We start from the raw sequence: 9,037 nt of genomic DNA on the forward strand, positions 1-9,037 counted from the left end.
GTCACTCAGGCATGCTGTGCAGTAGTGAAAACTCAGTAAACATATGGATTTTACCCATACACTTAAGCATCAACCTCTTTAAACCCACCGCGCGCTGCAGTAAATAGCAGTAAAAATGTGTAATTTCCTCCTTTCTTCAACCATATCTTCTGATTCGATCGGCCTAGTTCACCACCGGAAAGAGCATTAGAAAATTTAACTTTTCTTCTTTATGATGATGTAAAAATTAAGATTTTTTGTTGTTCCATTGCACCGTCATTTATTGCTCACTTTTCATTAATTTGGTCAAAATTTCTGTGGTATCGATCTTTCTTACTGAACTCTTCCGACTATATCTAGCGGTTTCTTGCCGGGAGTGGGCTATTTTTCATCACCGGAAAAAGATTGAAGTCCTTCAGGTTATTCTGAACAGTTTGATATATAAAGCATTTCCATTGGATGAATAATACCCCCGTCAAAAGATTAAACCAATTGGGAGCTTTGTCTCATTTTGGGAAGTTTGCTATGAGTTCCGCGGAAACCGGAATTGCACTGATTTACGTGTGTTACGTTGCCCACCGGTTGTGTTGCCTCCTGTCTGGCTCGGGCATAGCCGCAAATTTTGGTAAGTTTAACTTGTTTCTCTTTAATATTATATCATCAAAGTTATACCTGTTTATAAATAAACGTTTGAGGAACATTGTAAAGTATGTTGAGCCTGATGGCATGCACAGAATCGTTAAAAGGGATGATTGAATAAAATCCATAATTCTTTCGGTACGATGTCGTTACACTGAAATCTGCAGGCAGCCAGCGAACCGGGTCGTACCATCCTTGCTCAGGGGAAGTCAAGGGGTTTCAATAACGCGGATCAGCTGGCTGCGCTTACTGGGTACTCTCAGAACTCGTGCATTGCATGCATACAGAAGGAAAATAATTGTATTGAACTGTGTGTGTGTGTGTGTGTGTGTGTGTGCATTTGTATGTCTATATTAATGATTCATCATCTTTCTTAATCTTACTCATTTGATCGATGAACAGGCTTAGACTTAGTCCTAGCAGCGGCGGATCCAGGAATTCCCTAATTCTAGTAGAAACCTCTAAAGCCTAAACTAAAGGGGGGTGGGGCTCACTTTTTTCCATCGTCGGCTGCCATCAGCAGAATCTCCAAAATCATGCTCAGTGGGGGGGGGGGGGGGGGGGGAACTTTTTTCCCGTCACCGCACACTGACTAGCAAGAGAATCTTGAATGAAAATCATTCTCAATGGGGGGGGGGGGGGGGATAGGCAACACATTTTCTTTCCGTCATCTGCCATTTTTCTAATTTTTTTTTTTTTTGCTAAAAAAAAAAAAAAAAATCAGAAAAATTAAAGGGGGGCGCGCGCCGTTTGCGCCCCCCTGGATCCGCCACTGGTCCTAGTAACATTGCTGGAGTAAAGTAAGTAAAGTATTTACTGGGGAGGGGGTAAAAAAATGTTTATCCCGGCTTCCCATCCCATGCTAATGATTAAAATTAAGGTAATGTTGGGTCTAACGTTAATTTGGATCGAAGGATTCAACTTGTAAGAGCCTGCACTGACACTGCATTTCCTTTTTTTCTCTCACTTTGGTTTTAAAGAGACTCTGGGTCTGGCTTTCTTTTCTGTTTGTTTGTTTTCTTGTTTTCTTGCATCACTTCAAGGGAATAAAAGGAAATTCATTTGGCTGCAAAGCAAATTTACATGTATGCAAAATAATTACCTAAAAATGCAATTTGAAAAAATTCTGTGTAGCCTATAGATCTACTGTTTTCTCTTCGGCCCCCCAAAAAACCCAACAACAAAAAACACGATTTTAGCCCCAAGCCAAAGGAATTTGAGACAATTTTCTTTTTTTCTTTAAAAGTCATCAATAGACAAAAACAATTTCCTTTTGTTTTATATATCACAGACAGACCTCCACTGCCATCATCCTCTACTGCGGCTCATGATGTTCAGTCGGTGCTCAGCCAGAGACGAAATACTCTGATCAGCCAGGATGTACAAGCGAATGTTCAGTCGACCTGCTGCACAGCAAGATGCTAGAATTATAACTGGTAAAATCACTGCATGAATTTTTTTACTTCTCTGTCACTGTGCTATAAACTTAAAGTATGCACTATATTTTTGTTTCTGTTCATGTTATGAATAGCCAGGCTAGGACTTAAACTGTATAATTTGCTTGGAATAAAAAAAAAAAAAGTCAATAATAGTTTTAGTCATACTGGCAGTTATTGTCATTTCACTTTTGATTTATGCATATGTTGGGGAGACTGGGGAGAAGTGGGACATATTTTCAATTTTATGAATTCTACCCTGTAACTCCCAGAATATTTAGGATAGCCAGCTCCTGTTTACACGTCAAAGACAATGGGTACTGCGGTGTATTGTGCAGTAGTTTTTATTAGGCCTTCGTCTTTCCTCTGTATGTAATCAATGACTTTACAAACTGTTATTTGGGGAATTAGGGGGTGACTTGGGACACCCTGGGGAGAAGTGGGACACTGGCAGGGGTAAAGTGGGACAGTAAGAAACTTATTTGGGAGAAGTGGGACATCGTGGGGAGAAGTTGGACAGGGAGTGCAATAAGAATCGGTGTGTCAGTTTACCCCATTGGTAAAAAATACTAAAAATTAGCTCATAATCAGAGGTTTAGGTATTATCCTAAGAAATTTCGTGAATTCTTTTACACATCTACCAGACCATTATGTAACTCAGGTGTAATACCTCCACAGCCTTGTATGGTATCTGTAAATTTACTTACCATTTCAAGAAGGCAGCAAGACCTGTGAAAAAAGGACACGTTTTTAAATCTAGATGAAGAGTGCTTAGCAACACCTGTTAAGGGATATTTCAAAAGCAGACTGTTCATCAGTTTATTAGTGTTTGAGTTATAGAGCTGTCCCACTGGCTTAGTGCAAAGAGCGCGGCGCGTTAAATGGCGCGTGAAATGGCGCATCAAACGGCGCGTAAAAAATGAATAAAATATAGATTTTTGTGGCATTGCAAAAAGTTTTCTATTTTTCGAGTAATTGCTATTTGCGCTGTTGGTATTTATACATGTCGATCATTATACATATACATATACATATACATATACATTAGCACAGCATAATTATGCCATAGGTATTGCATACACTGTAGCTGATGGGCGGTAGTGGAGCGTTACGGAAAGTCAGCATGACACCGTCAAAGTTACAGACCCAAAGTTAAACGAAATTTGCGGTGAGTAACTTTACTTGTTTTGGAAATTCTATTCTTTTTTGATGAAAACCGCAAAACTAATTCAGTAGATTGTCCTAATCAATTTATTCGGCGTTGATTGATTCTAATCGTCTGTAGTTTTAGGAGCCATTCTGCGCGTGTTTTGGTGAAAATACCAGTGCAGTCCCACATATGGTATTTTATGTTTGCTGGCTAATCGGTCAACTGATTTGCCAGTAGGATAGACCGAATGAAAATCTGTCGGAAATTCACTGGCCTCTTATTTTATAAGGACGTCTGTAATTAATAGGGAAATGAGCGGCCAACCCTATTTAAAACTAGACGATTAGAATCAATCAACGCCGAATAAATTGATTAGGACATTCTATTGAATTAGTTTTGCGGTTTTCACAAGGAAATAAGATATGCAAAACAAGTATTAAAAGCTACTCACCACGAATTTCGTTTAACTTTGGGTCGGTAACTTAGACGATGTCATGTCTATGGCTGTGCTATTAAATGTATGTATACAATGACATGTACTACTTGTTAGAAAAAACATTTCTTACTTTTGATCCTTAATAGTTCGGAAACTATATATCAGATGACACTGTCGTGGATATGAGAAATAGCTTAATAGTGTACAATTTAGTTGGAGGTGATTTGAATACGAAAGCATTAATAGGTTTCAATAAATCCATGATTGATTTTAAAGTTATATTCCAGATTTTGGTCAAATTCTAATTCTCGGTAGAAAACTTGATCTTTAATTACACAGAAAGCAATGTTGTGTATCTGAGTGTGTGCTTACAATGACCTCGAACAATGGACATGGATACCACCTTCATGACCTTTTTCAGAGCTCTGCCGACTAAGCTTCTGGTCTCTTGCTCACAAGCACATGAATGCTTTATTAATGATTTATGTTGGATTGCCCTAGACACTGCTAACCTGAATTCATGGCAAAGGGTAAAATGCACGCACAAAAAAGTAAGCCCTGTTTCCATGTGCTTGCATACCACACGTTTCATTCCAGCTGACAATCATTTTCAAAATTTGTCTCAATGAGGCTATCACTAAATTTGGTATAAGCTTAAAATCTAAAGTTTTTTTAACACAATTGTTTACTAGTAATCTGACAAATTTATAGTTTTTTTTCGATACCATGAATTCAGACTAGCAGAGCCCAGGGCAAGCCACATGAATTGATAATAAAGTATTTATGTGCCCTGGAGCAAGAGACAAGAAGCCTAGTCGGCAGAGCTCTGAAAAAGTGGTATTCATGTCCATTGTTCAGGGTCATTGTAAGCACACACTCTGACCAAAATCTGGACCCTAACTTTAAAATTAATCATGGATTTAATGAAACCTATTCTTTCATATTCAAATCGACTCCAACTAAATTATTGTACACTATTCAGCTAAATCCATGACAGTGTTATCTGATTTAGTTTTCGAACTATTAAGGATCAAAAGTGGGAAATGTTTTTTTTTTTTGTAACACGTAGTGCATGTCATTGTATGAATACCAACAGCGCAAATACCAATTGTTCGGAAAAAAATTGAGCTTTTTGCAACGCGCCGTTTAACGCGCTGATTGACGGGCCATTTAACGCGCCGCGCTTTTTGCACTAAGCCGTCCCACTTCACCTCCTGTTCCACTTCACCTCGGTCTTCATAAAATGTACTAGGGACCATGCACAGAGCCAAAAATTGTGTTCTTTTTGTAAATATTTCTTTCAGGTTATGGATCTGAGAAAGAAGAGGCGTGTGGATTATGCTTCAATTCACGACCATGGCTTTGAAGATGTCAGTGTGAACTTAAATGAACGTCTTCACGAAAAGAAAGACAAATGGTCCACAGCTACGCTATTCCGCTTGGAAGTCCTCGATGAAAGAATATCTGATAAAGGTGATGAAGTTTTAGTCCATTATGTCGGATGGGAAGATAAGTACAATGAATGGAGACTTAAAAGTGAAGTTGTAGATGTGAATGAGGAAAAATCAGATGCTCTGGAACTTGTGAAAAAGGATTTGCTTGTCAAGGTGAAAGAAAACCTCAATATTTCCCGTGTTCAGGACACCGAAGTTACTCTGCATATTCCCATACAAGTAGAAACATTCAATAGGTTTGTGGAGGTCATAAATGGTCATCCAGTCCGTTTGAAAAGGAAAGACATCTTCACAGCTGATTGGGCATCCGTTGCCACATTTCTAGGGACTGATTGGTTTTTTCGCATAGTCAATGCAGCAGGAGACTTTGCTTATGTTGTGGAGAGCACTATACAGATATGGATACATGAAAGAAGGTGCCTGGAACAATATGTTGTAAATGTGGAAACAAAACAACTTGACAAAAAACTACTCCATCGTGGACATCTTCTTGTTTTTCGTTTCGTGAAAGATCGAGGAAACAAGTTTGAACTAGGCAAAGTAGGGGTCACCTTATAAAGCATGGGCTTGTTATCTCATCTGTAACTTCCAAGTAATTCATGTACACATTCGGACAAATTCATATGGTTGTGTAGCTCATTAGGCTTTCAAATTCATATTTAATTGAAACTTTGCCAGATATATCTGAGTTCAAACTGTGACTTTCAAGTAATTCAAGTACACATTCGGACCGATTCATATGGTTGTTTAGCTCATCAAACTTTCAAATTCATATTTAATTGAAACTTTTCCAGATATGCGTGTATCTGAGTTCAAACTGTGTGTGTACAATGATGTAACTTACACTGGTGTTTGAACTGGGTGGAAGTTTTGAAATCTTCCAACTGATTTAGATTTTTGATTGTGTTCATCGCTGACTCATTTTGGTCGATTCAACTTTGGACACACAGTACTTACAGTGAGAATTACACTGCCTGAATTGTGTAAGCTTCAATCTAAAAACCTAAGTTTCCAGCTGACTTTACTTTGTATTGAATTATGACTATTGTGCTAAAAATTACTGTTTAAACCCCCCCCCCCAAAAAAAAAAAATAATAAAAAAATGAAACTGTTGACTGTGAAGCTAATTTTTTCCTCTTTGGCACTATACTTAGTATTTAGTGTAAGTTTTCTACCTGCAGTATTTGGTGCACCTTCTGGAACAAATTCAGAATCGTGGGTAATTTACATCAATTGCTTTACTTTGTACCAGCTAGTACGCGAAAGTGATATGGGACCTGGACTCAAACAGAGTGAATCTGTACTAAAGAAAATATTTCATTTGAACAGCATTGATGCAAAATATGCAGATGCTGGCATTGTTAAACGTCTCGATGACAAAATACGATATATTATGCGACCTGCATCAAAGGCTTTGAGTGCTGGTGGCAGGCAAGGTCAACAATTTTTGGACAAGTTGAAAAGCACCATATATAAATTAAATCTCGGTGGAGTTAAAAGACAAATGGAACATGAACTAGAAAATGAAAGGAAACGTAGGAAGGTAGCAGAAGACGAAGTTAGAGGCCAGAAAAGACAAGCGAAAGAATGCCAGAAGAGTGCAAAAACAGCACATGTGTTATTAGGAAGACTCCTTAAAAGACGCACAAACAAAAGGAAAGTCCTACCTAAAACAAAATATGGGCCAACCTGGAAAAGTGTACAAAAGAAAAACCTTAATGAAAGTGTGAACTTTGCTCGTGACCTGCTGGCAGAAGATAACATCAAAATCCAGAAAATGCTTGTAAAAGATCACTATGGAAATACTGTAGGCTACCATGATTATCCAACAGACGACTTGCCCTCTGGACCCTCGGTGGATCGGATGCTATACATAAAGGACTCAAACCTTATTTCAGATGATGCCTACCAAGAACTAGCCATAGAAAATCAACAATTCTTAAACCAATTCAAAGATCACCTGCCTATACGAACCAATTATCCATCACTTTATGCAATTCAACAACGCAGGGCAGAATTAAATGCCACATTTTCTGTACAGCTACTTCCAAACAAAAAAGGTGTTCAAGAGAGACTTGAAGTAAAACTCAGACGTTTCTTGGAAAGTGCTTGGCCGATAACTGATGATGAACTTGTAATCAAAATCACAGGTGACGGAACATCGGTTGGCCGTCTACATGTAACCAATTTTGGAATGACAGTAATTACAGATTCTTGGCGGTCGGATGACCTATTGTTAGCAATTGGAAAGATCCCTGAAAAGTACAACGAATTGGCAGATGCACTACAAGACATAGTACGAGATACCCAGTCACTTCAGGAAATTACAGTTCATGGCAGAACTATCAAACTGAAATACATTATTTGTGCTGATTTGAAATTTACTAATATCATCCTTGGCTTAGGTGCCTGCTCGGCAAATTATTGTTGTGTGTGGTGCCAAACACATAAAGGGGAATTTCACCGTCTCAACCAATCTGGAACTGCAAGGAACATATCCGAAATGAACCAGCTGTGCAAAAAGAAGAAAACCAAGAAAACGGAAAACTACAATTGTTTGCATGCTCCAATCTTCCCCCACATTCCAGTCACTCACGTCATACCAGATCCCCTCCATCTGTATCTCCGCATCTCGGACCAGCTGACCCGTCAACTTGTACTACGCATCAGGACAAACGACAACATTACGAAGAATGACAAGAATGTTGACAAATTGAATTGCCCATCTATGTTGAAATTCGAACAGTTTGTCCAAAACCTCGGAATCGAATGGCAGTTTTATGTTGATAAACAAGGTTATCTCACTCATCAAGACTTCATTGGGCCACAGCATCAAAAAATTCAAAAGGCCATATGTTTAGAGGATTTTTATGGTTCTGATAATCCTAAGCTTGAAGATATCAAGTTTTTGTGGTCGAAATTTGGAGAGCTAGTTAACCAGATGAAAAAGGATATGACAGAGGACGAGTTGGTGGAATTCCAGTCACAAGCTTGTGCATGGGTTGACAAATTCTACCGAGTCCATACTTCAGGTGATATCACAGTATACATGCATGTATTTGCAAAACATGTCAGTGACTCAATCCGCCTTCATGGCAATCTCAGCAAGTTTTCACAACAAACTTTTGAAAAATTGAACGATCGAATAACTAGCTGGTATTTTTCTTCTTCAAATCGACGCAATATTGAAGCATTGAGACAAGTTATGAACATCCAAAATAGAGTCGAGTACCTGGAACCATCATGTAAACGTGAAGGTTACAGAAAGACATGCAGTGTGTGTGGAGTTTCTGGGCACAACAAGCGTACCTGTCCTGAAAAAAACACAAAAAGCAACCAAACGTGAATGTGGAGTTGTGCATTACTGATTATTCACATTAATGGCCTGCAAAATTCGGAAAACATTGGCCTTCACTTAAAGCCTTTTCTAAAGCTTCGCTAAAGTTTAGATAATGTTAGGCATATTGGACTACAGTGTATCCAATATTCAAATCTTACAAAAGCGTAGTGACAATAACATCTTTGTTATCATCGGTTGATTCTTTGGGAAAATTTGAATTTCACCTTTGAAGATATTTAAACCATTTCATGGTAATGTTTTCATTTTTCTTTAAAAAATGCCCTTCCCTTCTTAAAATGTAGTCATTGTATACTAGTATGAGAAACCTGCATAGGAAGATTATATCGTGCATTTTTCAGCTAATTCCACGAGTGAGAAGATTAGGAATTGGTTTTATACCAAAAAGAAGTTTAACCCATAGATCATATTTTTCATTCAACATGAGTTATATGATACAGGCTTTAACTTGATGTTATTGCTAGTGAAGATTTTGATACCTTTTATATCGAAGTATGCAGTAACATGCAACATGACTATGATTACTTCTTTCTGATCAGTTTCTCATGGTTTGTTGTTTACTGCGATTCAACCATAGAGTTACAT

At 38.2% G+C, this 9,037-nt stretch overlaps 1 long non-coding RNA gene across 1 annotated transcript; it reads left to right on the plus strand.

Annotated features, from left to right (window-relative positions):
- Positions 1–310: 310 nt before the first annotated feature.
- Positions 311–6,161, plus strand: LOC139738875 (uncharacterized). The gene is made up of 3 exons (XR_011711470.1): positions 311–604; positions 1,910–2,054; positions 4,945–6,161. It is a non-coding gene; the product is annotated as an uncharacterized lncRNA (long non-coding RNA).
- The last annotated feature ends 2,876 nt before the right edge of the window (positions 6,162–9,037 follow it).

This window comes from Diadema antillarum, unplaced genomic scaffold (assembly GCF_040938485.1).
Source record: "Diadema antillarum isolate AM-2024a unplaced genomic scaffold, OU_Dant_1.0 seq00000770_RagTag, whole genome shotgun sequence".
Classification (NCBI taxonomy): domain Eukaryota; kingdom Metazoa; phylum Echinodermata; class Echinoidea; order Diadematoida; family Diadematidae; genus Diadema; species Diadema antillarum.